This window comes from Halyomorpha halys, unplaced genomic scaffold, assembly GCF_000696795.3.
Source record: "Halyomorpha halys isolate HHAL.00 unplaced genomic scaffold, Hhal_1.1 Scaffold472.1, whole genome shotgun sequence".
Lineage (NCBI taxonomy): Eukaryota > Metazoa > Arthropoda > Insecta > Hemiptera > Pentatomidae > Halyomorpha > Halyomorpha halys.
In genome coordinates, this window is record NW_027111148.1 from 1,114,907 (window position 1) to 1,142,489 (window position 27,583).

Sequence of the window (27,583 nt, forward strand, 5' to 3'; positions counted from 1 at the left end):
AAAACTGCATTTAATTCAGAAATCCTTGAATCGATTCAACTCAAATTTGAAGGGTTCGAAAAGGTCCTTAAGATACGCTGTTTGCTTTACAGGGCTTTAATTACGGTGTTTTAATAATCTTTTTACTGCAACAAAAAAATTTTATTTATTTATTTATTTTTTTACACAAACTTTCTAAAATAAAGCAATTGTTTTATGGTTTTAACCTATAGAAACTGATTTTTTTTTTATTTTCAACAAAAAAATACTATAGGCATCATTAAATAATAAAATCTGGCTCTTTTTTTTGTGTGAAAAAAATTTCAAGGCTCTTTTATCTATAGTTTAAGCATTTTTACAAATTAATTTGACCAAAAAGAAGTTTGTTAACTTTAGTCTTCTAAGAAAATAAAACTTTGATGTAATAATATATCGATGTCATTTCCCAAACTCGATACATTAAATCTAGTAGTTTCATTTATTTTTTTTAATGATCTTTCGGGCCACTGATTGAAATTGTTGGTCACATGTCGATTTTTTTCGTTTTTTTCTAAGAACCACCCAATCCTACAGGATGCAATTTATGTCCAGTTATCGACTGAATTGGATACGATATACTTAAATAATATTTACCTTTAAATGAAAATGATTTATTCCAATTGTAAAACTGTACTTAAAATTAAGAAAGAAAAAAGATAACGATTTTTTTTCCTATCTCAGGTAAATAAAAAAAAATTTTCAACTGGGTTTGTAAATATTTAAAGGGAAGTCTCTGGGATTGTTTTTACACAACTGATGTGTAAGGATAAATCAAAATTTGAATATTTTTCAGGATATCCAAAAATATAATAACTCGAAATGTGATTTTTTTGAAACAATTATTACAGGATCCGTGGGTTTTTTTTTAACTATGTCAGAAATAGAAGTGTAAATTATTGGTCAGCTATTCAATGAACTAAATAAATATATTTGGTGAATCAAAGTTTGCAAGAGAAACTAAGAAAGAGTTACTAAACCAGGGGAAAAGTATGATAATTAATTTTTTTGTTGGTTTAATCACTAATATATTTTTAATTTAATATCTTAATCGAAATTTACAACTGAACATTATAATATATACAGTAAATTTGGTTTTAGATTATACTGGTATTATACAGGCTTATCGAGAAACTACCCATTGGTATTACTCTAATGCGCATATGTCCAGATTGACCTTATTACAGTCATGTAGATCAGTCTTTTGTAATTTTGGAAGTTTAGACCGCTTCTCTATTACAGCATAGTAAGTGCTGTAATAGTTGAAACAGACGGGCAGTTTCCTATCTTTTCAGTCTTGTGTGAGGATTCCAGGTTAGTCGTTTGTCTTGATGTAGTCCAAGGTAGCGGGTCTGTCCGACAGGGGTAAGAGCAACATTATTAAAGGAAACGACGAAGGGTAAAGGTGATTTATTGGAATTTGGTGGGATTTATTTTAATCTTCCAATTACGACATTAATCTTCTCATTAGGATTAGGAATCACTAACATTAAAATAATATCAAATGAGGAGTATTCTATCAAAAGTTAATACACCTGTTTCTCAAAAGCGTGGATGCTGTCATACGGTTTAAAAGGTTTACGTGGTTTGAATCTAGCCAAGCTGAAAACCAAGCGTTTGAAGAAGCTGATTTTTTTTATAAAAGTCGTATTTGAAGGCGTTTTAACACGTATAACGGAAGAGTTTCAGTATTGTAACCACTTGATGGAACAAATTTCTAACTTAATTCGTGAAATAATGGACCCGGCCGTGTTTGTAACTGGACTAATTATGGAAAGTGATCCCAATATTTTTACATAATGTCCTGATGTAGTGTAAATATGGATTTCGATTGAAGCATATGCTGAGTGCCTGTTTACTGCAAATGGAAGCTTATTAAGGTTCCCTCATGGCTTACGGGGACAATGGTGGCACTATTTCTGGAGGAAGGCTGATGTTTTTATTTATACCGAGCCCTGTGTGGCCCGATGGCTGGGGTTAAAAGTCATAAAAACTGAGAAAACTCACAAACGAGAGACGATCATTTTGTTAAACAGGCCACTCCCCTTTAAACCTGCCTAAATATAGCACGGTAGGCTCCTCTTGGGCAAGCCTTTCTTTTTAAACTCTTTTTTTATATTCTAGATTTTTTTTCTTTTTCCTTAGCCTTTTTCAAAGCTTATTTAAATGGCTGTTATAGGCCGGGTACTGTGCGGGACTAATGGTTCATTTAACAGATAGACTATTCGTAGTTGACACAAGCTGAATATAGATTACAAACGGCTTTGACATTAATCAATGTTCTTGTATAGTTAAAATATATAATTAGTTGGGGGTTGTGTAATGAAGAGGTAAAGTATTATAGATTAATTTTGGAACTAATTTGAGTTATTAATAAATATTTTGGTGATGGGGACTGATATGCAATGGAATGACAAGTAGATGGATTGTCTACAAAAAATGTATATATAACATTCTATAATTGGGACAAAACCCTTAAGAAGAAGATATGAGATAATAAGTAATTAAGATGAACTAGATAATGGACAGCTTTTCCAAAACGTTTTCCAGAAGATTAAAATAGAGTAGATGTCAGAGAAAGTATGAAACTTGACAAAAGGGGAAATGGGTGTAAATTCATAGTCAATAAATTTACATTGTCGAGGAGCTTGTGTATAATTAAATCATTTAGTTCTGATTCCAATTGAGGGTGAGAGGTACTCTACAGCAAAAGGTCTCTACAATGTTAAATTAGGTTAGGTATCTGGTTAGAAGATGAATTGACAGGATGAGCCTTACGGGAATTAGCCGTAAAACCTCGCAGGATGGAAACTTCACTCCGTAGGGAACCACCTTATCGGTCGTGAAGGGGTTGATAAGCCCAATTGGAACTAACTGTAAGTCTTTACGAAAGGAAGAAGATGCTTAGGAAGGAAAATAAATCGAAAGAAGGTAAAATAAAATTATTATTAGAATTTTCTGATCCACTGAGTATATTGTTATTCAACGCCTTCTAAGGAGAAGAAGTCCCTGTAAAGGAAATCCACATTTAGGTCTGCCAATTTTTACTTAGTCGAGTACGGTAGAGATGCTACGAGTAGGACGTCAGCTTTTATTGATTCAGAAGATTGTAGATTGTAGTCTAAAATTTAAATCATTTACAAGAAAAAATAGATATATCAGTATAGAATGCCTGTGTGATAAATTTAGTAGTTCACATTGTGGCAACTAGGTTCGTCATATCGGATCATGATGGTTTTGGTGGCGTTAGTAGTTACAATATAAACTAGAAGATAGCGGTGTCACTACAACAAGAAGATTTATTTCTATATGTTCTAAAATATTTTAAAAAATTATAATTGGCACACTTTATTTATTTTTTTATTACTTAATAATTTTATTTTGTTGATTTTATTTTATGCAATATTTGTATTTATTCATTGAAGTATTACAACTCCATTAAATAGGTATACATCAAGTAAATGCAATGGGTGTTATATTACAATGGATTAATACAGCCTTGTGGAGAATCTACCAATTGTTAGAGATCAATATTATTTAAAGAGTTGAAGGTCTCGAGGCCTTCTTCTTTTCAACCGCCTAGGAGGATTATCATGAATCGAAGAGGAACCATGATTTGAAAAAAGTGGTTTTGGTTGGTTAAGGAGATTATCATGGAAGGATTGGTATATGGTTCTCTCAGAATTTTATCTGAAGTATGGAACATTGGGTATTTTGGATTATAAGAATTTGATGCGACATGAATTCAGTGGTTTTGTTGGAGCCATTCAGATCTTATATAATTAATTGGAAGTTTATACCGTTTGTCAGCAAGCCTTTTAATAGTCAGAATGAACGAGCAGTTTCCTGTTTTTCCGGGTTCCAAGCTAGTCGTTTGTCCATATGTAGTCTAAGATAGCGGGTCTTTTCAAGAGGAATAATTATTAAGAATACTGTAGTTGCCTAAAGGTGATTTGATGGGATTTATCTTAATCGTTCAGTGAAGGGTTTTGTTGGGCAATTGTTTACTAACTGTGTACTTGTGTCATCACCAATTTAAGGAAATATAAACGTAAATAAAGAATACATCGTCATGAATCAATTCTAATAGTTTGATAAAATAGAAACTATCTTTTTGTGAGTATAAGATGGGCATAACCCTTTCAATGGTTATTATCTAGTGTCATCTAAGTATATATATTACCTGAATGATTATAAGTTTTCAATATGATACCAGTTTTTATTTGTATTGCGAATGTTTTAAATTAAATTAACGAAACCCTTTTACACAACTGCGTTATAAAAACCTTATTACCTAATCTTGAATAAATATGTAATGACCTATAAACGAAACTTTTTGTAATGTTGAAGAGATATGGTGGAAAAGAGGACTGGCGATAACGGTCGGCTATAAAAATATAGAACTTTATTCAAACAAGCCACCATGTTGTCCTATTTTAGAATTGCTAGTGTTCTTTCGGAATATGGGAGTAAACATCTCCGCTTAGTAAGTGGGTTAAAGTTGTTTATTTAGGACGAAGAGCCGATGTTCTAAGGGAAACGTTTTATTGTCGATGGAGCGATATATAGCTCTTATGAGGGCAATATCTGCTATGTATCGTATCCATATCTCTATTTATAAAGTAGCTTCAGAGGGTAGTCATCTCCGAATATGCAAGGCAATTTAGTTCAGAGTACACAGTGCCTTGACAAATACTATGAAAGTGGCGGTATTCAAATTCAGTCCTCTTAGTCAAGACCCGGGAGAAAAGGAAACAGTCATTTAACTCCCATTATTAATTACTTCAATAAAAACTATGTTTAGCTACTAGTCAAAATTGATGAGTCTATAAAAAATGATGACTGTTTCAAAACACTAAAAAAAAAAAAAAAAATAATTTTTCATTCGGAGCTCTATATCTTTAAAACTACCCTCAACAATGAAAACACTAATTGAACATAATTTAAAGTAAAGTAAATTTCCTAAAATATAAGCCCTAATAGTTCTCTTTACGATCAATAGTTCTCATGATACACTTTTTTAAAAAGATACATTTAATAACGAAATAACGAAAAATTAGTTGTTAATGAATTTATTTTGGGATAACTATATCTGAGGAATCATTAGATGTACAGATGTCTATTACATTTTAAAGTTAGTCAAATGTACTATAAAGTAATTTATAAAATTTATCTTCTTAAGAACAGTAATTTTAATGATATTTGCCAAAATAAATTCATAATCTGTGAAAAATTTTTAGTTGTTTGGTCAAAACATTCGTTTTATCAAAACTATATTTCGGGAAAGATTAGACATACGTACAGGTGTCTGTCAGCACTCAGATTAAAGCTAATAGAGTTTTATGAATCACTATATTTATAAAATTATTTTATAAATAACTAATCCTCATATTCCAACCTTATTCCTAAACAACAATCCAATAAAATTCCAACCATACGTTAAAAACCTTTGTGTCGCTATAGACCAAACTCTCTCCTGGAAAAACCACGTCTCCAATATTTCCCGTCGAACCTTTGCCACCTTGAAGCGTTTAAATTATCTTCGTCACCTACTTCCTTTTGAAATCCGCAGGCTTCTGGCTACTTCCTTAATATTCTATCAAGTTATCCAATCCCGCCGTCCATCGTGCATCTCAGATATCCTTCAATTTAAGTCCTCAGTGCATTCCCGCAGTACCCGTTCACGGCCGTCAGACTTATATGTAACTGCCCATCGCACCGCAGCCTTTGGCAGATCTTTCCTCATCCGTTCTTCTTCCCAATGGAATTCTATTCCCTCCTTTATTTGTAGTTCTTATACCCTTCCAATCTTCAAATCCCGTATCTTCGACTACCTTCAGTCCACCTAATTCCGGAAGAATAACGATTGAAAGTTTCAAAGAAGCTTTATATATTTTCTGTATTTTATGTCTTAGATTTTCGTTTACAATTGTAAATATGTACACTAGCAGAAATTATCGCTTTTCGTTTATTATTTTTTAGTTTAATTGTATTTGTTTTTTTTTTCTTTTTATTTATTATCAGAAGTCATCTTATGTTTTATGATATGACAAGTGGTTTTATTTTATTTGTTTATCATTATTTTATATATTCTGTAAATTATTATTGTTTATCTGTATCTTTTTTAATTCATTGTACTATTTTGTTTTATGACATCTTGTAATTTCATCTCTATTTTGTAATTTACTCTAATGCTCTAAAGCCTAATTTTGACTTTAAAGCGCCATTTTTTTATTTCCTGGAACTATGGTTTGCATAGTCATCAATTTTGACTCTTAATTGTACATATTTTTTCATTTAAGTAATCAAAAATTGGGGTGAAATAACTTCTGTTTCTTTTTACATTGTATCACAGGTCCGAGGTAATCATGAACCATTAAATGTATTGATGAAATTATCATTTAGTAAGGCCTGACCTGAGAGTATGTTTGAACATGGAGGTCCTTTAAAATAATATTATTGTTGTTGTTTACTCAGTTAAAGGACTTACATTATAAAGGTCATTAGTATCCTGAGTGCCAGCTTCTAGAGTAGATTAGGTTCTAATCCACGAGCGAGTTATGGGGTGACCGATTTTGTACGTTTACGACTTTTAACATGTAATAAGTGTTGCAGATGTAATTGCAACTTTGTCAGGCTACTATATAAGTACACTCACTGAACTTCAAATGTTCAATTAGGGTACTTACTGTATTTCATTTTTTTTTCAGCGCGACTAGCGCTGTGCTTTTCCAGTTAGGACACAGCCTTATCCAATTGGAAGGTTGAAGATAAAATGGGAATTGTAAATCTTTCAGCTATCTTTTACTAACCATTACCTTGGACGTTACACTCAGGGATAGCCTTGCTGCTACACAGGGCGTCACTCTAATAATAAAAAATAATTAAAACTGAGTTATAAGTTCAGTCTACAGTTTCAGATCATATAAAGCCATGAAATGAAAACTACTACTGTTCACAGATTCGGTAAGCTTTCATTGATATGGCATAGGTAGGTCTTATAATATTAGCTTCGTTGATAGTATGGGGGAGTACGACACTCGATAAAGGTTTATATGAATATTGGGCATCGGATCTGGGCATAGCTGCATCTAACAGTTAAGTACTTTGTAACGGTTTTAAAAATTTAGCATTATAACACAAGCTTCAATGAACCCTCTTACGTTAATTTTTTATCGGATGTTAACTATTCTCTAGGTTAGGCACTTACAAAACTTGTTATTCAACGAGCATAAAACCGTCATAACGATAATCAGTGGAATGCGGGTGTCACCTGGAGATGTGTGCATGAGGGCTCCTCGTACATCTTCCTCTACCTTGCAAGCATATTAATTACCAACCCAGGTGTTGTTTTGTCAGCAAGACTGGTTATCAGAGATAAGGTAGGTGGGTAGTAATCAGTTTTGTTTCAAGTAGTATCATTGCGTATGAACATAAACCTTTCCAAAAGCGTAATGCCTTTATCTCTGATGAAAAATACCACTTTGACTTCTAAAACATATCCTGTACTCAGGAGTGATTATGCTTTACAAAAACATCCATCAAATTCTCGGACAATATAAAAACATCTCTTCGATTTATTCGGATGATCTGCGCACTAACGATTTTAAATTGTTTTTGCCAAATCAATTTTTCATATCATAGACGAAAAATATTTGCCAAGTTTAAGCTTATTACATGTATCGCTTTACACAGATATAGTCGAAATTTCCATTAGATATATGTGTGAGTAGTTTAAAGTTGCAAAAACATTGTTGTTTTTCGATACTTACGTCATAAAAGGCTAATGAGGTGTGCCACGATTATGAATATATTTCGAATGAAGTTCGATTTTTAATGAAAGGTCTAACAGTGGAAAATTAAATTTAAAACTTTTTTTATTTTTGTATGAATTTGTAAACCCATCCGTTTTTCAGATTATTGAGCTATAAGTTTAAAATGTCAGCAAAGCTTAGGTAACTCTATAGAAAAGAGTCTATAGAATTTAATTTTTTGAAGTAGCAACTATACCTTCCTGCGAAATTAGAAGTTTCTACCTTTTTATAGTTTCAGATTTTAAATATTTGTTTCCAAATAATACAGAATCATATTATATTAGGCATTTTTGAGAAATCTTCTTCTTTATTTTCAAATTTTTTTTTCATCGACGAAAATAAAATACATTAAATTGTCATCTGATACTGATGACAGTGTAAGTACTAGTAACATAAAAAAAACAACACATTTAGGCTTAACTAATGTGTTTACTTTTTAAGATCATAAAATTATTTCATATTGTGGTCCTGAAGATTGGTGGAAAGCCCTGAAACGTTAATGAAGAAAATTATAAAATACAGACATTGATTAGAAGGAATTTTTATCTTAAGAAATAGGAATAAAAATATTTATAATGAGGAACTATATACAAAAAAAAATGTAATATCGTTTATCCAAACTGGCGTGAAAAAAATACTGTTTTTGAAAAAACTTAGCAGATAATAACTTTTTTTTCAAAGTTAACAAGCCACTTTTGGCAATTTATTGTAAACCACCGTGAAAATCTAAAGTAGAAATTTTTATAGTTTTAATATCTGATTCCCATGTGTTCGTAATATATTTTGTTGAAATTAAAAATAAATAATGTCTATTGTACAAATCATTTGATTCTGTAAAACTAATTAATAGTAGTACTATATATAATACTATTTTATTTTAAATAAATCTATACAAAGAGTATTGTTTATTTTTACGTACACTTTTTTCACTTATAAATGAACAGTCTTATAGTTTTAACAAATTAGATTATCACAAACTGTCAAATTTCTAATAATACATGTAAAAAAAATTAAATAAATAAAAACAATTAGGCACATTCATTTTGCCGAATTTTTTCACACCATTTTTCAGTAATCCGAACACCCCGCTCTGTTAATTAGTTCAAATTACCGAGATTACGCTGTATAGTGAAATATTTTTGTTGTTAACCAAGAAACAGGGTTTAATATTAATCCATAATTATTCAGAGACCAGCTGTGTAGTACAAATCCATGTTTATTGAAGTATCAGTATCATCAATCTAGAAATTTACGAGAGAACAAAATTACGATTTTCAGGATTTAGGACTATTCTTAATATTTAAATAATTTAACGAAATTATCGTTCAGAACCATTGCCGTTGAGAAATACGATGTCAGTTTATGTTTCTATGGGAACGCAGTAAGGACTGGAGGGTTGGATTCTTGTAAGAAGTCGTAAGCATCGTACCGAAAGATCATTACGTGGCTAACATAAAATCCAATGTTGCCATGCGTATTTCGATTTGATTTGGACGCGGAATCTCGAGACTCTGTTCATTGGTTGTATAAAAATAAATCCCGGTTATTTTCAGGACGATTTTTCGTGTCACGTCTTGTGTTTTATTATGGGCCGACACGACCGTCCCCGGTATAAAACATGGGAAAACGACGACTATAGAAAAAAGCATAGCTGCCCTAAAAGAGGCCTTAAATCCTCATCCTTCTCAAAGACAATCAAGCCCGAACATAAAATAGTGGTGTTCCCCCCCAAGGCTGTTGGCTAGGGCCAAATCACGGCATCCGACCATCAATGTTCCTAGTGGTCTTTTTTACAGGTCCAGGTAATGGCCACGAAGAAAGAAGGACTGCTTCAGAAAAAATGTTAGGAGTTATATCAAATCGGTCCGAGGTTCAGTTGATGCCTTTTCTTTTGTTGCCAACATTCATTTTCTTAGTCCCATAAAATATAACTTTAGTCCTCCTGATAGTGCAGTCATTATTTATTGCACTATTAATTTATCTTAACTGATATGCATATATATTCTGAAGGTACATTATTTTAGCTTCATGAAAACGTTTTTTTTCTACTCAGTAAAGTTTAAACTATCATTTATGGTGTTAGGTTTATCCTAAAATTGAAAATTAATGAAACTGGGACAAAATAGGGTAATTTGACTTGTAATTAATGAACTGGGTAGAATAGCCTGCAAAACGTTTTTAAATAATTAGATGTGAGGTGTAAATTTACATTTAAGATTTTCCTTTTGTATGACCAAAACGTTGGACTGTTGATGATATAATAAAGAGTGTCGAGTCTTAAGATGGATACCAATTGTTTAATTTAAACAATAAATACCAGTATTAAGAAATTGAAAAGATCATATCATATATTATATTAATATTTATAAAAAGTCATTAAACTTTAAAACCAATACCTACACTTTTGAAGTTTAAAATTGGGATTTTAGCGATATGATGTAGTTTAATAAAGATTACTAAGTATTAACATTCGTAACAAGTAAATGAAAAATTCAAATCCAAAAGAGAAATTAATATATTTTGATATATACTTATTTTTTGCTTACTTATATACTTATTTTTAACGATATGATGTAGTTTTTAAAAAATTGTTTAGTATTGACATTCATAACAAGTAAACGAAAAGTTCAAATCCAAAGCAGTTAGGAAAATTAATATATTTCATATATAACTTTCACTTCTTTAGTAATTTATCATTTTTTCTTTTTCAGAAATAAACATCCCTTTTTTATTACTGCATTCTCTTACCTTAACACTAGAACAACGTTTCTGACTTTTTTGTCCATAATCTAATCTCTATTGTTCTTCTTAAATTATTTAAAATGCATAACAGATAAATCATTAGGAAAATTTGTATATTCCATACAACATATATATTTATTTAGGTTGTATATATTTCCCAAAAATGATTTATCTATTAAAATCACTATCTCATATAACCAAAACATTTCGGAGTTTTCCCACCATTAAAATACAACCTTAATAATCAATAATTATTTCTGGAACATACATTCCTCTGAAATAATTATAAAAACATATTTCTTACTGTAGTGAAAAAAATTCAAATAATATAGTATTCCTGGGAAGCCTGGTCAATATCGTCGAGGAATTGAATTTTTTCCCCCTGCCTGTAAGCATAAAAAAAAAATCATTTCCTTTTAAATATATCTTCAATAAATAATTATTGTTTATCAGGACAGAAATTTGGTAGGACGAACCCATCAATTGTTATTAATTATATGAAATTTTGATTTTAATCAATAAATCGTTTCTGGAAGATGTATTTCACCTAATTCATTATAACATTTAAATAAGTATAAGACATCCTTTAAAGAACAAAAAACAAAACAAAAAGGAAGCAAAAATACAAAGGAAAAAGAAATTAGTACAAATCTATAAATAAAAAAAATAGTTATTAAAAAAAGTGTGGTAAATATTGTACCAATGTATGCATTTCATTTATATTATTTTTTTATATTGTTTTTTAGAAAAGATTAGTACCCACTGTATTTGGGCAGCATTATTTCCTGTCGATAAACCATTTCTGTCTCTATCTTCTATAAAATATATCAATTTTATTAATTCTTTTGGATTTAATTTTTTTTTTATTCAAATTTCATTACATCGATAAAAACTCAATTTTTAATCTTCAGAAGTATAGGTATTGATTTTAATTTTTTGTAATCTCTTGAGTAGTATGATTTTTCACCAATTACCGCTTGGGACTTTCCTGCTTGCGTTAAAGATAATGCCTCATAAAGGATTGTCCTATGTCCTACGTAAACATTTGCGAAAAAGATATTTTTCTGCGGCGGGAAGAAATATAGGAATGTTAAAATATTTGTGAAATTCTATAACACTTGAGAAAATAAGGGAGCTTTTTTTTTTTACACTTAATGATACTGGACTTATCAAAATTCGATATTTTTATAAATACTTTTTTCATTTTATAGAATTAATGAGTGGAAAGGAATTAACTAAAACTAAGTACAATCAGTTAATTAATCAATACTACTTACTTTAATTCATAACTATTAAATTGAAATAGTTAACATTTAAAAATAAATAAATACATTTATATTAAATATATATTTATTTATTCTTAAATGTAAATTTATGTTTTCCTACTATAAAGAGGTATTCCCACTATTCATGGAGGAAAAACAAAATGAAAACTATTATTTGCATTGTAACATATTTGTCTATTCCGATATCTGTATGTAGAGGTTTTTACAAAAATGTTTGTTCAGGTCTAATGAATTGAAACGTTCACCCGATTTTCATGAAATTTTCAGGTATTATATTAGTTTTTAACTCGTTAAACTGATATATACTTTATAAGATTACGTTTATTATTTCTGCTTATGCATGCATAAAAGTATTTTCTTGTGCACAACGTATTTTTATAAAATGGCTCACCTGGTTTGTTTAAAATTTGAGGGAAATTCCGTCAATTATTTTCGTTCAAGCTTGAAAAATTCTCCTTTCTCAATCGAAAAATAATTAACATTTAATTATAGATATTAAAGAATAAATAATTTGTCCGAAAAGTAAAATTTCCTGGAAAAAAAGGCTATAAAAAAGGGAAAAAAGTTAGAAATAGTAACTCATGTACTTGGCAGACGTTTTTATTGAATGACGAAAAAAAAAATTGTGTCAAATCAATAATTAATGTTTTATTTTTTTCATGAACTTGTCCAATTTCTCTTTTGTGAAATATAAGGCCTTTCTTAAATTAAAAAAAACGATTAATCATTTATTCATTAATCTATCTCAATTAGAACATATCGATGATTTAATCTTATTTATTTTTTCATTTGCGTTCTAAGAAGGTACTGATAAGATTTTCAGAAAAAAGTGGGTAGAAATGGAATTCTATAATGTCTTCTGAGCGACTGATTTTTTAAATTTAGCTTAACAGCTAGGATAATAAAATCAGCACTAATTTCTCATTGTTTAAAAATTTGCCCTAAAAAAACCATCCTCAGGTACAATTTCCAAGGATTCATAATTAATCTATTGAAATACAAGACAACAAAAATTAGAATAAAAGGTAATTCTATTTTATAAATGCTAATTGTCACGCTTTCATGAATAAATATTATTTACAAAAAAAATGGAATATTATTGCAATATGGATATATAATGTTTGTTGTAATCTATATTTAACCATCCAGTTTTCTTTACTTCTTCTCTTTCACTAATCCCCATCCAACAAGGGGGACGACACCAACTTATATAAGAGTAATCTCAGTGAGGATTAGAGAGAGTGATGCAGAGTTTCTCCCAGTCCCGTGTATTGGGTGTCACATGCTAAAGGTCACCACCAGATGTAATTAAGATGGGTACACTAATGTGAGAACAGCTTCTGCTGGAGAGGATGATTGGTCAGCATCCAAGGAGGAGAAAATCGGCTGCCTCATGCCTTTATTTATATAAAGGGTGGTAACGTGGGCTATACTTATCGGAGGTTACATGCATCTTCGCAACTCTGGAGTTCTTTTAAGTAAATTAATAAATTCTAATAGAGATAAGAAAACTTTCCAAAACGTTTACGCAGTTGAGCTTTGTAATTCTATTGACTTTCAATTTCAATTTCACGATTGTTTTTAGATAAGATTTTTTTTTTTAATAATTTATTTATGGTTATTTACAACTGTATACACATATATACAACAAGTAAATTTGCTATAGGTGACATAATACGAACATGTGGAGAATCTACCCACTGATAGAACTCCATAGATAAGAATTAAATTAAAAAATCATATCTGATTATGTTTTCTTATTTCGAAAATGCTTTATTTGCAGCTTTAATGTCTTATGACATAGTAGGAAGCACGAAATCAGGTAGGTTAAAAAAATTATGACTAACTTAAACTCCAAAATCTAAATCCAATATTCGTTGACGAAAGTTTGGATTCCTTTACCTGTTGTCTAGCAGTTCGTCGCCTCCATTTTTAATACCTTTACCATTCTTAAATAAAACATGGTATTAATTATACATTACAAGCTTACAAAAAAGTTTATGATCGTTCACTTTATTATATCCGGTTTTGATGTTTATATATTTTTTTCTTTCTCTATAAACTGTCAAATTACCAAATTAATCTAAATTTAACTGTCTTATAAATGTATTTTTTCACGTTGTAAGTAACAATATTAATCTTGTAGTTTTTACTTGGCTCAATATCGCTGACTTTTCAGTTTAGCTCCTATGATATCGCTGATAGGGGTTCATATTAGGAACAAAAATGTATTTTAGTTCATAATATTATATTTATGAACTGGTACTATTGGCTTCCATTATGAGGCCCTGAGTTAATTTATTCTTTCTTCTTTAACGGCCTAAAACTTCCTTGATCATCGCCGTTCATTTCTTACTTATTTCTGTTAATATTTAATTTAATATTTTAGTTATTGTTTATTTATTTCTGGTATATCTATATATTTTTCACAATATTTTTATTACTATATTTTGCGATATTAAAAATTTAAATATTGATTCTATTGTCATATTATCGTGATATAAACGATGTGGATAATTGTTTCATTAGGACCAAGAGGTTTGAGACAATACAAATAACAACTAAAACTGACAATATACTAGTACGTTTAGTTATTGTGAATTAGAAACAATATTTTTAAGAAATAAATATTTTCATTATTATATATTTTAATCACCTATATTTAAGAAAATAATTAATAGTAAAATATTTATTGAAACACCACGGCAGTAAAATAAGTATTGCCCGATAAACTTGAATAGAAGAAGAACGAAATTCTAAGAAATAAACATTATTTTTATTCATTTATGTTTTTTAGTGAGTGAGTTATCAGATGATTATCATTATTAGTTGGCAATTCAAAACTGTTTAGAGTTCTTACATTTATGGACATCTTCTGATTTTCCGTGGATGCAGTATTCTTTCCTCATGTACGTATTTTAAACCAATTTTTAACAAATATAAAACTTTCTTTTTTCATATTTGACCTCAGAAGAATATTGTGTCTCCCTTCATCGATTTTTTCTCAAAAACTCAATAAAAATAAAAATAATAAAGCCTGGTTGGCCTCCGGTCTTCATTTATACAAAAAATAAATAAATCTTATAAAAATGAATTGATACCATTAAATAAAATAAAAACAGTAAACCAGAAAAATAAAATAATAAATTTAATCCGAAAAACTACGATCCGTGAAGGTTCGTGGGTTCAGTAGTTTGTTAGAAAGCACTGTTTTTAAAACAAAGCTAATACAAGGAGATAATTTTTTCAAGAGTACGCTCAAACGCCAGATTTTTGCCGAATTAAGCGTACCCACTTTATGAGGTTTGGTGAACCCCAAACCACAGGATTGACTCATTGCTGCAGTATGACAGAAAATAATTATCTCTCTCAGCTGGATTTGAACCCGAGTCCTTGCCGATAGTACTATAGGGCCTTACCACCGTGCTACCATAATTCCAATTTAAATTTTAACATTAAAGAAAATTAAAAATAATAATAGCATATGTGTTTAGAAAAACTAATCATTATATGATTAAAGATAATTTTTAAATGTTATTTTGTAAGCTTTAAACGTAAAAAAAAATAATAGTTTGCTAATAATATAATAACAAAGTGTAGATACATGACAGTAGATTAATGGGTGGAGACGGTGCGGTCAGCAAAAAAAAAAAATAATAATATAATAAAAAAAACAAATCAGTAAGTAAAAATAATAAAACTAATTTTTATTATGAAACATCACAATCACATGTTACCTTATATCTTTTTACCTATATAATATTATATTTCATCTTTCATTGTAATCAATCTGCGACTGCCTAATTCCTTGGTAATTAATTAACTATTTTTTATTTTAAATTCATTGTTATGTATATTTCCAAATTTGTTAGTTTATTATTTATTTTTATATTTCTGTTTCTCTGAATAATGGTTGTTATCTCTTTTTGTTTTATAGCCTTGATGAAGACCTGAAATTTAGGCCGAAACGTGGGCAATAATTTTTTGTTTATTTGTGTGTGTTTTTTTTTGTGACCGCATCCTCCTGACCATCTTCTCATAATATAATAACAGTTTAATAAGAACGTGATGTGTATATTTTAAAAGTATTCGTAAGGCATTGTTAATTATTCTTAAAAAAAACTTTACGCTGCATGATAAAAAATTAATTTTGGTTATAAGGATTGTTGTAATAATAGCTAATTAACCTAATATTGTTCTAAAAGGGATTAGCTATATTTTTATTAGGTCTATTTTTCTCTATGAGACAATAAGACTGTGGAGAGCCTCGAGCTGACAATGGGCAGAGTCATCCTGCCTACTCTTGGAGAACTAACCTCAAGATGAGCGATAAGTCCTGATGACCCATCCGTCATGAGTTATGCCTCAGTCGTCAATCACAGTCATCAGTCATTGCCCCGCCCTCAGCCCCTCTGTATTCATTACTGCAGCTACTGTCGGCTCGTCTTGTCTTCTCTTTCCCATTATAATCATCTTTCTTATTCAACTCCTTCGCTTCATATGTTTTTTTAAATATTTAAATTTTTACATAATCATATTCTTATTAGAATTCTGAGCGTTTCAAAATGGACTTTTGACCTTAAATACTCATGAGGAATACTAAATAATGTGTTGTGGCGTTTTAGAAACCCTTCAATTTCGACAATGTTGTGAAGTCAAAAATCGCAATTAGTTGCCCAAAATGAACCATTAATACTGAACCATATAAATACAAGATAGCACATCACACATCAACAGTGTTCATACGCCGTATATATTAGTAAATTTCTTATCTCATAGTAAAATACTGCTCTACTTGCTATTAGTAAATGTTTTCAAGGTATGATAAGAGGCGTCAATAATGTTTATAATATCTTATTTTTATGAAAAAATATCTGGATTATCTCTATAGGAAGTCTGGTGAGTCAATTCATTTAAAATTTGTTGAGGTTAATGACTTCCATTTTGAATGAAATATTTATTAAATATTCATAACATTGTATAACGTTTCGGGACCACTGTCCCATATTCATCCACATTAAAACCTCATGATTTCATATGGGAAATCATATCAACCATTTGTGCATCTTCACTTCTCCGTAGCACAGCATTTACTCTTTATGGCTTAGAGTAATGGCTGTGCTAAGGAGAAGTGAAGATGCACAAATGGTTAACATGATTTTCCATATGAAATCATGAGGTTTTAAAGTGCATGAATATGGGACAGTGGTCCCGAAACGTTGTACAATGTTATGAATATTTAATAAATATTTCATTCAAAATGGAAGTCATTACCTCAAAAAAATTTAAATGAGATAAAAAAATATGTATTGTATTCATGAATATAATATATAATATAGAAGACTTATCATATATTGTAAAATATACTTTGTGCAAAAGTATGCATTTGAAAAAATTAATCGTATATATCGTAATATTAAATGTAATTCAATGCAGTACGGTATTATATGATGTTATATCAAGATTTTTATTCATCTGTAATTTAATATTTCTGTGGATATTGATATTATGAAACTTCCTTCGATGTTTGATCTGGGTGTCATTTGTATTTTTTTTTTTTAATTGTCAAATTAGTTATACATTTAAAAAAAAATATTGTTTTTTTTATTTGATATTAATTACAAAGTTCGATTATTTTAGTTTATTAAAAGTTTCTTGTTATATAATATTTAAAATCATTTTAGTTTATTTTTTAATTTCTACTCCAGTTCCTTTCTTAGTTTGTGAATATTTGTGGGTACATTTGCTGTATATTTCAGTATACCAGGAGCCTTATTGGATATTTGGAGAAATTTTTGTTGTATATTTCATAAATTTATATGCAGCTTTTCATTGCATGTTATGTGATGTATTCAGAGGGTTGTTACTTCATCAAAATCCGGGCTCTGGTCAATATTTATCTTTATGGTAAGGACTTGATAGTTTATGACAGCTATAAATAATTTAAACAGGGATAAGATGAGACATTAATAAATGGGCTAAATGAAGTAGGAGCTGCCTTGAGTAGCCGGTTGTTGCCGCTATATAATGAAGTGGCCGGACTTGTTGCTACAACACGCCATCTCACCGTTAGCCCTCTGCACTTCACGCCAGCTCTCCTTATCTGTCGGATTAACCTAAATAATCGCCATATCCGTCTGTTTCTTGGTTGATCTGGGTGAATATCTATGATTAAAAATAAAATAAAAGTTAAAATAGTATTAAGGTCTCAGAATTATATATTGAAATCAAGAAAAGTACATGTTTATGTTAAATGCATAACAATATATGCAATTGTGGTAAAATGTTTAAGACCCCCTTAATTTGTAGAGAATATTACATAAATTTTAGAATAATTAAAATACCTTTCTAGGTAAATTCTATAGAATTACATTAAACGATATACATGATTTTGCTATATAACAATTTTTGGAAAAATCCTCAAAACTTCAATTATCCTTTATTAATTAATTAGTTTCAGACCAATTTTTAGTCCATTTTGAAATCTAATTCCTTAGTTTAGAACATTTTTCAATTTGTTCATTAACTTAATTTCATCGAATACATATTCTTTTCGTTCTTCGTTCTTTATTCCATGGAATTCAGTTTTACAACAGATTGATAAGTGTCCTAACAGTACGAATCAGATTTTTAAAATAGACAAAAAATGAGTCTGAAACGTCATCTAATTAATTAATAATGAATAATTAAAGTTCTGAGGAGTTTTACTTTTTTTAGAAATTATTTTATAGAAGGATTCTTAACTCTGAGTAAATAGGAACTTCTATTATTTTGATACATGTAATAGAATTTCAGAGAAGCATAGAAAAAAAATTTAATTAACCTTTAGGTGATGATGTGAAATTTACTTACACAACTGATTGTGCCAAACGAACTAAAAAAAAACTTTTTTTTATTTATTCAATTAAAAATGAACCCTATTCGCAAACTTGCAGTATAGGCAATATTAAAGAGCTTTGTTTTAAAATTTCCTTTTTCTGTTATAATTGTGGATTTCAGCCAGTAGATTGTTTTTTTAAAATTTTTATATACCCCAATCTATCATTTTTTGTAATCAATAAGTGACGTCACATATTTAGTTAGGTCTTTTTGGTATAGCCAAGACAATTGAAAACCAAGTTAGCATGACACAAAACCAAATGATTGACTTGATGATTGCACTTACGGCAATTTAGCTTCGACCAAAGATATCTTGATAATAAGATAATTAATAACATTCTAATACCTCAAAAAATAATGAATGTATCATTCTAGAGATATCTCAACGTTTTTTAGAATACTTATTATTTTTTTCCGTTTTTAAAATGTTTCTAAAATGAGACATTTATATTTACTTATTTTTAAATGGTATAAAGTTCTTTATCGGAATTGAAACAATATATATATATATATATATATATACATATAGGTTATATTGGGAATACGGAAGTTTCACAACAGTTTGCACAGAACTGGTGGTCCTCAATTTTGACTTGCAGTATTCAGTATTAATAATATATAATAGTTCAGTATAATCTTTTATATGAAGAAATAATTATTTTAACAGTTGTTTTTCTTTGTAAAGAAGAGTGTTTCATGAAAATTTGAAAAATATCAAATTTATTTAATACATATATACATTAGTAGAGGCCTATGATATGGAGTACCGACTAAAAATAATATCGATGTCATAAATTTAAATCGAACGAATCTGTCTGCATAAGACTTTTTAAAAATATATCTTTTCACCAACTATATTTAAGTTTAATTTTCTTATTATTCTTATGTGTTAAGTAAAAGTTTTTAAATTAATTTTCAATTATTCAATCATACATTATTTTAACAAAACATTTTTTTAAATTGAATATTCATTTTAAATGATTACTCGCCATGGAAGTATTGCCAGTGGGTAATATAACCCTTCTCATTTAACAGTTTTACTGAAAAAAAAATCGTATACATTTATACATATAGAGATAATGATGGCCGAGAAAAGTATTTATTACCAAATACATATTGAAAAATTTTGCATTAACTTGACGAAATACACTTTTTATTGTTACAGAATAAATAAAAACAAATTTAATAGCAATAAAACTGTAAAATTATTCGAGTCTGGTTTTAATTTATTTTATAGTCATAGATCATTACAACAAATCTTCGTTTTATATAGGTATGTGTATTTTCCTTACCTCTTTCTGTATCAAACAAATTTTATTCAGAAATTTGAAATTACTTGGTCGAAAACTGTTATTGTAATTTCTCGTCGTCATAAAACAAATATAGCTATTATTCTAACTGTGACTGGTTGTTAGTTTTAATTTTAGATATAAAACTGTATAACGAACATTGTAAATTGAAACCGATTAACAGAAAGAAGCTTGGAAAAAGTTAAATTTCCAAATAAGATTTAATTGTTAAAAATTCCCATTTGAATATAGCGGTTCAGCAGTAGAGACCTCTGTTGGTACTTTTTAGAGTTACAGTTTTAGTATTGCCGCTAGATGGTGCTAACAGCCTTCTGACTCCCTCGGTCTGTTATCAGATAACGAACAGCTGTTCTGGCTTCCCTTGGCAACAGTCGACTCTTTATTCTCAACTCTTGAACCACGGATCGTAGTTTATTATTGCTCTCATCTTCTCGAGTTTTAAACAACTTATTATTTCATGTCAGTTTACGAAAATATAATTAATAAATATTATAAACTTATTGACAATTTTAACTTATGGATGAAGACGTTTATTGAAATAACAATTTTTTTCTTTCTAAGTTAATTATCTATGTTGCTTCGCTACTATTTTTTTTTTATATTGTAATATTTCTTCATTTAAATTTTAAAATAAAATTTCGAAACTAAAAAGATTATTCATATACGAATATTCAATAAGTCTTGCCTGTGATGATACTTTTCAATACATTTTCGAAAATAATTGATTAACATTGTATTTTTAACGTAAGTGCAACGTTAATAAGTATGATATAATCTTTTAAGTAACTATTTAATACTTTTCATGGACGTTAAGATCTTACGATCTCCATTTTTGTACATATATTTGTATGTTTACTCATTGTTTCATATTCATTGCTCCCACTACATATTTTTTTCAAGTTTTGGGTGTAAAAAGAAATTTGATGTCTTAGTAATAGTGAATGCTGAGTTGGGCAAAAATTATTCAATTGACAAGAGACGAACACTTTTTTATTCGAAGTTTGTACTCGATTGACGAGATACGAACACATTTTTATTCGAATAAAAATACGACTAAACTATCGGAATACATTTTTATTTGACTATTTGAAATAATATTTCAACTGAATAAAAAATTAATCGAATGAAAAATTATTCGAATACAAAATTAGTCGAATACATATTATTCGAATAACAATTTGTTTTTTTCTTTTATTTCTCTTATATTTTTTTTACCACTTTCAATTTCTAATATATGAGGGTCCCATTTCACATATTCAGACGATTAAAAAACGAAAATGCTATAGATTTTAAGATTCTATATCGATTTATTTTAATTTTTATTTTTTTATTTTTAATACATAGGGGCCAATTTTTAGGTTTTCGGATACGCAGAATATGAAAATGCTACCAATTTTAACATCGCGTATCGATTTATTTTAACTTTCTTGATTTATAATATGTTACAGTCCATCTATATGTTTTGTGTTATGCAAAATATAAAAATGCTATCGATTTTAAGATCGCGTTTTGATTTATTTTAACGATACTGATTTCTAATATATTAGGGTCATCTTATACGTTTCTTAAGACGCAGCAAACGAAAATGCTATCGATTTTATGAACCATATTTGCTTATCGATTTTTAATAACTTTTTTCGATCTCAAACATAATAGTGTCCTTTCCAATTCGTGAAGTCGACTTTGTAATATTCCCAGTTCATCTACATTTTTGATTAAGAATTCTCATTTAAAATCTGATTTAAAAAAGCTATCGAACTGACTTAAAAATTCCAACAGTATCTGGATACATACGAACTTACTACTGTAAAAATTACTGGGACACTAAATCACACATAGGACAAATGGCCACGACTCTTATGACTCTATGAAATATCTGACATATCTGAATATATGGAGCACTTTCCTCGGGTCTATGTCACCAAAGGATTGGTATTGTTTATAAAATTTTGGTTTATTTCCTATTACATATGTGGTTTCAACGACGACACTCTCCTTCTCTAACGGTCCAGTAGGAGTACGACCGGTCTGAAAGACAGTCATGATATCGCCCTCTTCACGACTCCGTGTATAAAAAAAACCACAACACAAAAACACTAGGACTCATTGGTACAACGCTTAGAAAAGAAATAATGTCGGTGGGCGAGGTGATTTGGTCAAGATTATCCGCTTTATAGTGACTGGGTGAGCCCCAGAAAGACCTGACCTCTGGGTAGATCTATGGATACTGAATATTTGATAACAATAATAAAATATATATACATATAGTTCATATACACCGACTAGGTTTCTTATTATTATATGTTCTGTAGTTATTTCTTTTAAATATATCACTTGAGAATGGTTTTAAATATTAACAAAAATATTTATATTACTATTTATCTATCGAATGCTTTTTGCATAGATAAATACCGAATAGCCATGTCCTTGAATAACATTATATATGAACACTTGTAACCGATCCTTGAGCTAAGAAATATTACTTCTCAGTTTGAAAGATGTTTGCGTTTGATGGATGATTCGTTGGTTCGCTACGAGAACCAATGAACTTTCTCCTAAACTCAACACATTACATGGGACTCAACAAAAGGCATTACTGCTCCAGGGCGAATTAGCATACTCGGGCAAGTTAGTTTTGAGTAGCAAGTTATCCTTTAATATTCTCCATGTCGGTCCGTAACTTCTCCTTCACAACAAATTAACAACACGTTTCAACTTGCGGCTACTGCGGTATGTTTCAAAGTGGTTTCGATTTCACGCTTCTAATTGTTGTATGTTACAAAAACTTGGATTTTAAATATGCAAATATGCCATTGTATTCTCAAAGTAATTTTTTTTTTTTATCTTGCGAAATTTTCACCTGTTCAGCCATCGTCACTGTACTGTACATTTGGAAAAACTACATTATACAGTATAAGGAATATTCAGAATACAGAATATAACAGTTAAAAAGGCAAAAAAAAAAAAAATTAGTATCCAGCTTCAAACACCTCGTCATGGTAACTTAACTAGAACCCTATTGGAGTTGCTAAAAAAAAAGTATTCTAAAATTACGATAGAGGAGGATTGTCAGGAATGAAAGCGGAAGCAATGTTAGAAACTAAAGGGTTTTGTTGGTGAGAGACTTTACATATACCGGGCTAGATCGGTTACATATGGAATATTAAGCTCTTTATGTATGATTCATGAAAAATATAAACAAGTAACTTTGCTATAAGTGATAAAATGATATGATACAAACATTTGGAAAATATAACATTTCTAGAGGAGGAGATTTCGAGGCCATCTTCTTTTCAGACACCTAGGAGGATTATTAGGTAATGAAGGAGAAGCCAGGTTAGAAACAAGTGGGTTTTAGTAGTTAGGAAGTTTATCATGGAAGGATTGGTATCTGGTTTTGGCCAAATCGGCATCATATGCAACATTGAGGTCTTTATGGATGATTTTTTTGTGACAAAGTAAGAAGCAGTGAGTATTTTACGAAGGATTTTGAATTGTAAGGTTAGTTACAAGAGGAATTTAAAGGTTTAGGGGAGCCATTATAGTCATGTAAATTAGTCTTTAGTTATTGATTGGAAGCTCAGTAAGTGTTGTAATAGTCGGAATCGACGTAAAATAAAATAAATAAATACTATTAAAAAAGCATTGCCATAAATAATTCGTATATAAAATTAGGATTACTAAAATGTTTTATTGATTTGATGAATTAGAAGCTGTTAAATGAGAAATGGTAACCTAAAACAGGTAATCATTTATTTAAAATATCTATTGTTTCGAAAAAAAAAATGATCCAGGTCTTAGGTAAAACAGATTCAAAAACCACAATATTCTTTTTTTTATTTTAATTTACAATACTATTGAAGTTTTCTGAAATATTTAGTGCATTGAGGTATTTTAATTTTTCTTCTAAGCCTTATTTGTGTAAAACAAGGTGGTAGATTTTGTAGATTATAGATTTTAGTAATAATTGTGGCAATTATATCACCTTCAGATTACTGTTTATTTTATAGAGGTATTATTAATTAATTCAAATTTGATACAGAAATGTATTTTGTCCATATTCTCTTGGATTTCATTGAAAATATTCGATTTGCATTATTGTGTCTGTCAATAATTATTTTCCATTGGTCCTTAGAAATTAATTTTGACGTGAAAAAATATATTTTCCTCATATACTTCTCTTAATATTTACCTGATAACTGTAATATGCCACAAAGGGGTAGTGTAATAACCTTATATGGGTTCTTTGAAGTTTTGGAGATCCCTTATGTGGTGACATTATTGGTCCCTGGGAACACATATATGAATTCTAGGAAGCCTTAAGATGTAGATGTTGTTTTTTAATTCCTTATATACATTATGTTATTGAACAACAAATTCGAATTAACTGTATCAACAACAGTTTATGTTAAATATTGTTTGATATATTCTAGAATTATATTTAACAGTTAAAATAGCAAAAAAAAAAATAGTACCCAGCTTCAAACACCTCGTCATAGTAACTTAACTAGAACCTTATAGGAGTTGGTAAAAAAAATTATAAGTATTCTAAAATTGTGATAGAGGACCTCGGAAGATTGTCAGGAATGAAAGAGGAAGCAATGTTAAAAACTAATAGGTTTTGTTTGTGAGGGAGTTTAAAGTAGAAGAATCGATATATCTGTTACGGGCTAGATCGGTTACATATGGAACATTAAGGTCTTTATAGATGATTGATGAAAAATATATACAACAAGTAAATTTGCTGTAAGTGTTAAAATGATATAATACAAACATTTGGAGAATCTACCCATTGGATTTGGGAGGAATTCAATAGTTTAGTGAAGCTCCAAAGCTCAACTCTGTATGTCCAGTAGGCCAACGTATACTCATCAAGTGAAAGTATTGTACTGTTAATATTTAATTAAAACCAACTAATAAAAATGATAAAAAAAAAGCTTGCTATAATGAAATAATTGCAATCTGATTGGACAGATGTGGTCCTTATTTCTGAATAGACTCTTTTTTATTTTTACGTATAACTTTATTTTTGGATTTTATAGATAACCCAAACTGATAGTGTCTACTGATCGATTTAAACAATATTACGACTACTACTTCTCGAATGCAGTATTTCGTTCCACAATTCATCAGCCGCTGGTTGACGCGGATGAAACTTGGAAGACGTAATGACTTCCTAATGAAGGAATGAGGGAGGGAAGCAGTTGCCGGAGTTATTAAGCGAAATGGCAGGACCTCGAGAGTTTGCCTAAGCAGCACAAACTAACAGTCGCATGATTATGCAAGGCTTGGAATTTGCATAAGGCGAATACTATTAACCATTGATCGGAGATGTTGGTAGAGGAGAGGGGATGATGGCCGTCCAGGTTGCCACGTTAAATCAAGATTGGACTCGTAGCTACAATATTAGGCGCTATCTTATTCATTGAATTTCTCCGGGCTCTATCAGTATGCAGATCCCTTCCCGAATATTGTTTCCCTAATCTACATACATAACCGCAAAAGGCAATATTACTTCTCTGTCTCTCGCTCCCGCTCTACTTCGATTGTGACTCTGGCTTTATAAATGATCGGAATAGTAATTATTTCAATACAATTTGGTCATTTTATTCCCTATGCTACATCAATTACATGCAGTTTTGTACTTGGCTAAGATGAAAATCTGAGGTCTTTTTGTTAGCGGTGTATTATCCACATCACGTTGGGTAAGGCACTTTGGTGCAGGACCGGCAAAAATATTGGAATGTGAAAATAGGTTTTGAAAACCTTTTTAATTGGTTTCTGGTCTTGAATAATTTTAGAAAAAAATCTTGACAGTATTTAAAGAAAAACAAGATATATTTGAGCACTTCCAGAGCGGTCTAAAAATGAACCGATAGAAAATTCTTTAAATTCAAACTCAAATTTATTATGTCTTTTGTTCCTTCGTTTTTTATCATAATAAATAGGTATTTTCGGTATATGTACCTGGTATAGAACCTATTGAATGCCAAAGTGATATAATTTAAATTTATGAGATATTCAAAGTTTTTAGTAAGGTATGACTGCTTTTTATGTTAAAACTAGTCAGTCAAAAACATATGCAACTATACTTTCACCAAATCAGTAATTGAATACACTCAGTAATTAAGTAAGTAGTATTTTTTTTTTTTTTAAGAAAATTTATTTTGATGAGAACAAAATGACATCATTTTTTATCTCATCGACGCAAATGTAAGAAATTAAAGCACAAGCAATACGTCCGATTATTTATAATTAATTTACAAATATAACAATTATATATGAGCTCCAGCAGCCTCTAGCACGGCTTAGTTATTTTCTAATCTAGATGCCTTTGAGAAACTTGTCTATAACTTTCAGCGGCAAAAGAGTGCAATTGTGGCATCAGTACAATGTTTCTTTTTAAAAAATGATCCACTTCAACCTTAAATGGACTTGGTCAATTCAAGCTTAAATTCAGAATTTTTTTATTTTAAGTTAGAATTAGAATTATGTCGATATTTACCTCATTTATGGAAGAAAATTATTAAGAAAAAGCATTATTGTGAAGATTTGAGGTATACTTATTCTGATTTTTTTTTTCAAATTTTTATTTATTGTGAAATATTACAACCTTAGGCTATATTATACTTATAGTGATAAATGATCATATTCATAACATAAATGTTAATCTTTTATAACAATAAAAGAAAAGCACTAACCACATTTACTCAATTATTTACAATATTTACACTCTTAACCTGAGGATACCCGAGCCCACTCTATGAGAGGTAGAGCTGGGCTCTTCCAGATCATTCAAAATTAGCCAGGGGAAAAGATTGTCGTATATTTAAGTAACGCTCTAACCCCCTTCAGCACGGCTTTGCGTTTTTTCTATTCTGTAAACTTTTGAGAAACTTTCAGCGGCAATTGAATGCATTTCCACAGTTGCACTTGTTGCAATGTAAATTTCGTCTTAGGTTGGTTTATGCACAGAGTTTGCTATGAGATGCTAAAAGAAATAAAAATTTACACCTAAAATATAAAGATTCAAAAATGAATTTCTAATTGATTTTTAAAATTGCAACTCACCATAGGATTCTTTTCGTAAGATGGGAGAAGATCTTTCAGTTAAAATCGTTCTTAGTATTTTTAAATACAAATTTTATAACAATTACTTTTACAAAGTATTTTCACTACCTTTAGTATGAAATATCTAGTTTAATAATTTTAGAATTTAAAGTACTTTTAATACATACTTAATACTTTATTAAGTTTCTGAAAACGATTGAAATTTGAATTATTCATTCTGTTAACTGGGAGGTTTATTTGGAAAAAAAGTTGAGGGAAAGTATTGCCACTGTGAACAATAAAGAAATGTTTGTTTTGAAACGAGCGAGGGTTAATTTTAACTTAAGTAGGATGGTGTGTTTTGGGATTCCTGCACTTTAATATGTTTTGATTTCTACTTATTTTATATATTAAATATAATTTATTACTTAATTTAAAAACAAGCTGACTGCAATAATGACTATTGCTACTTTTATATATTTAAGAC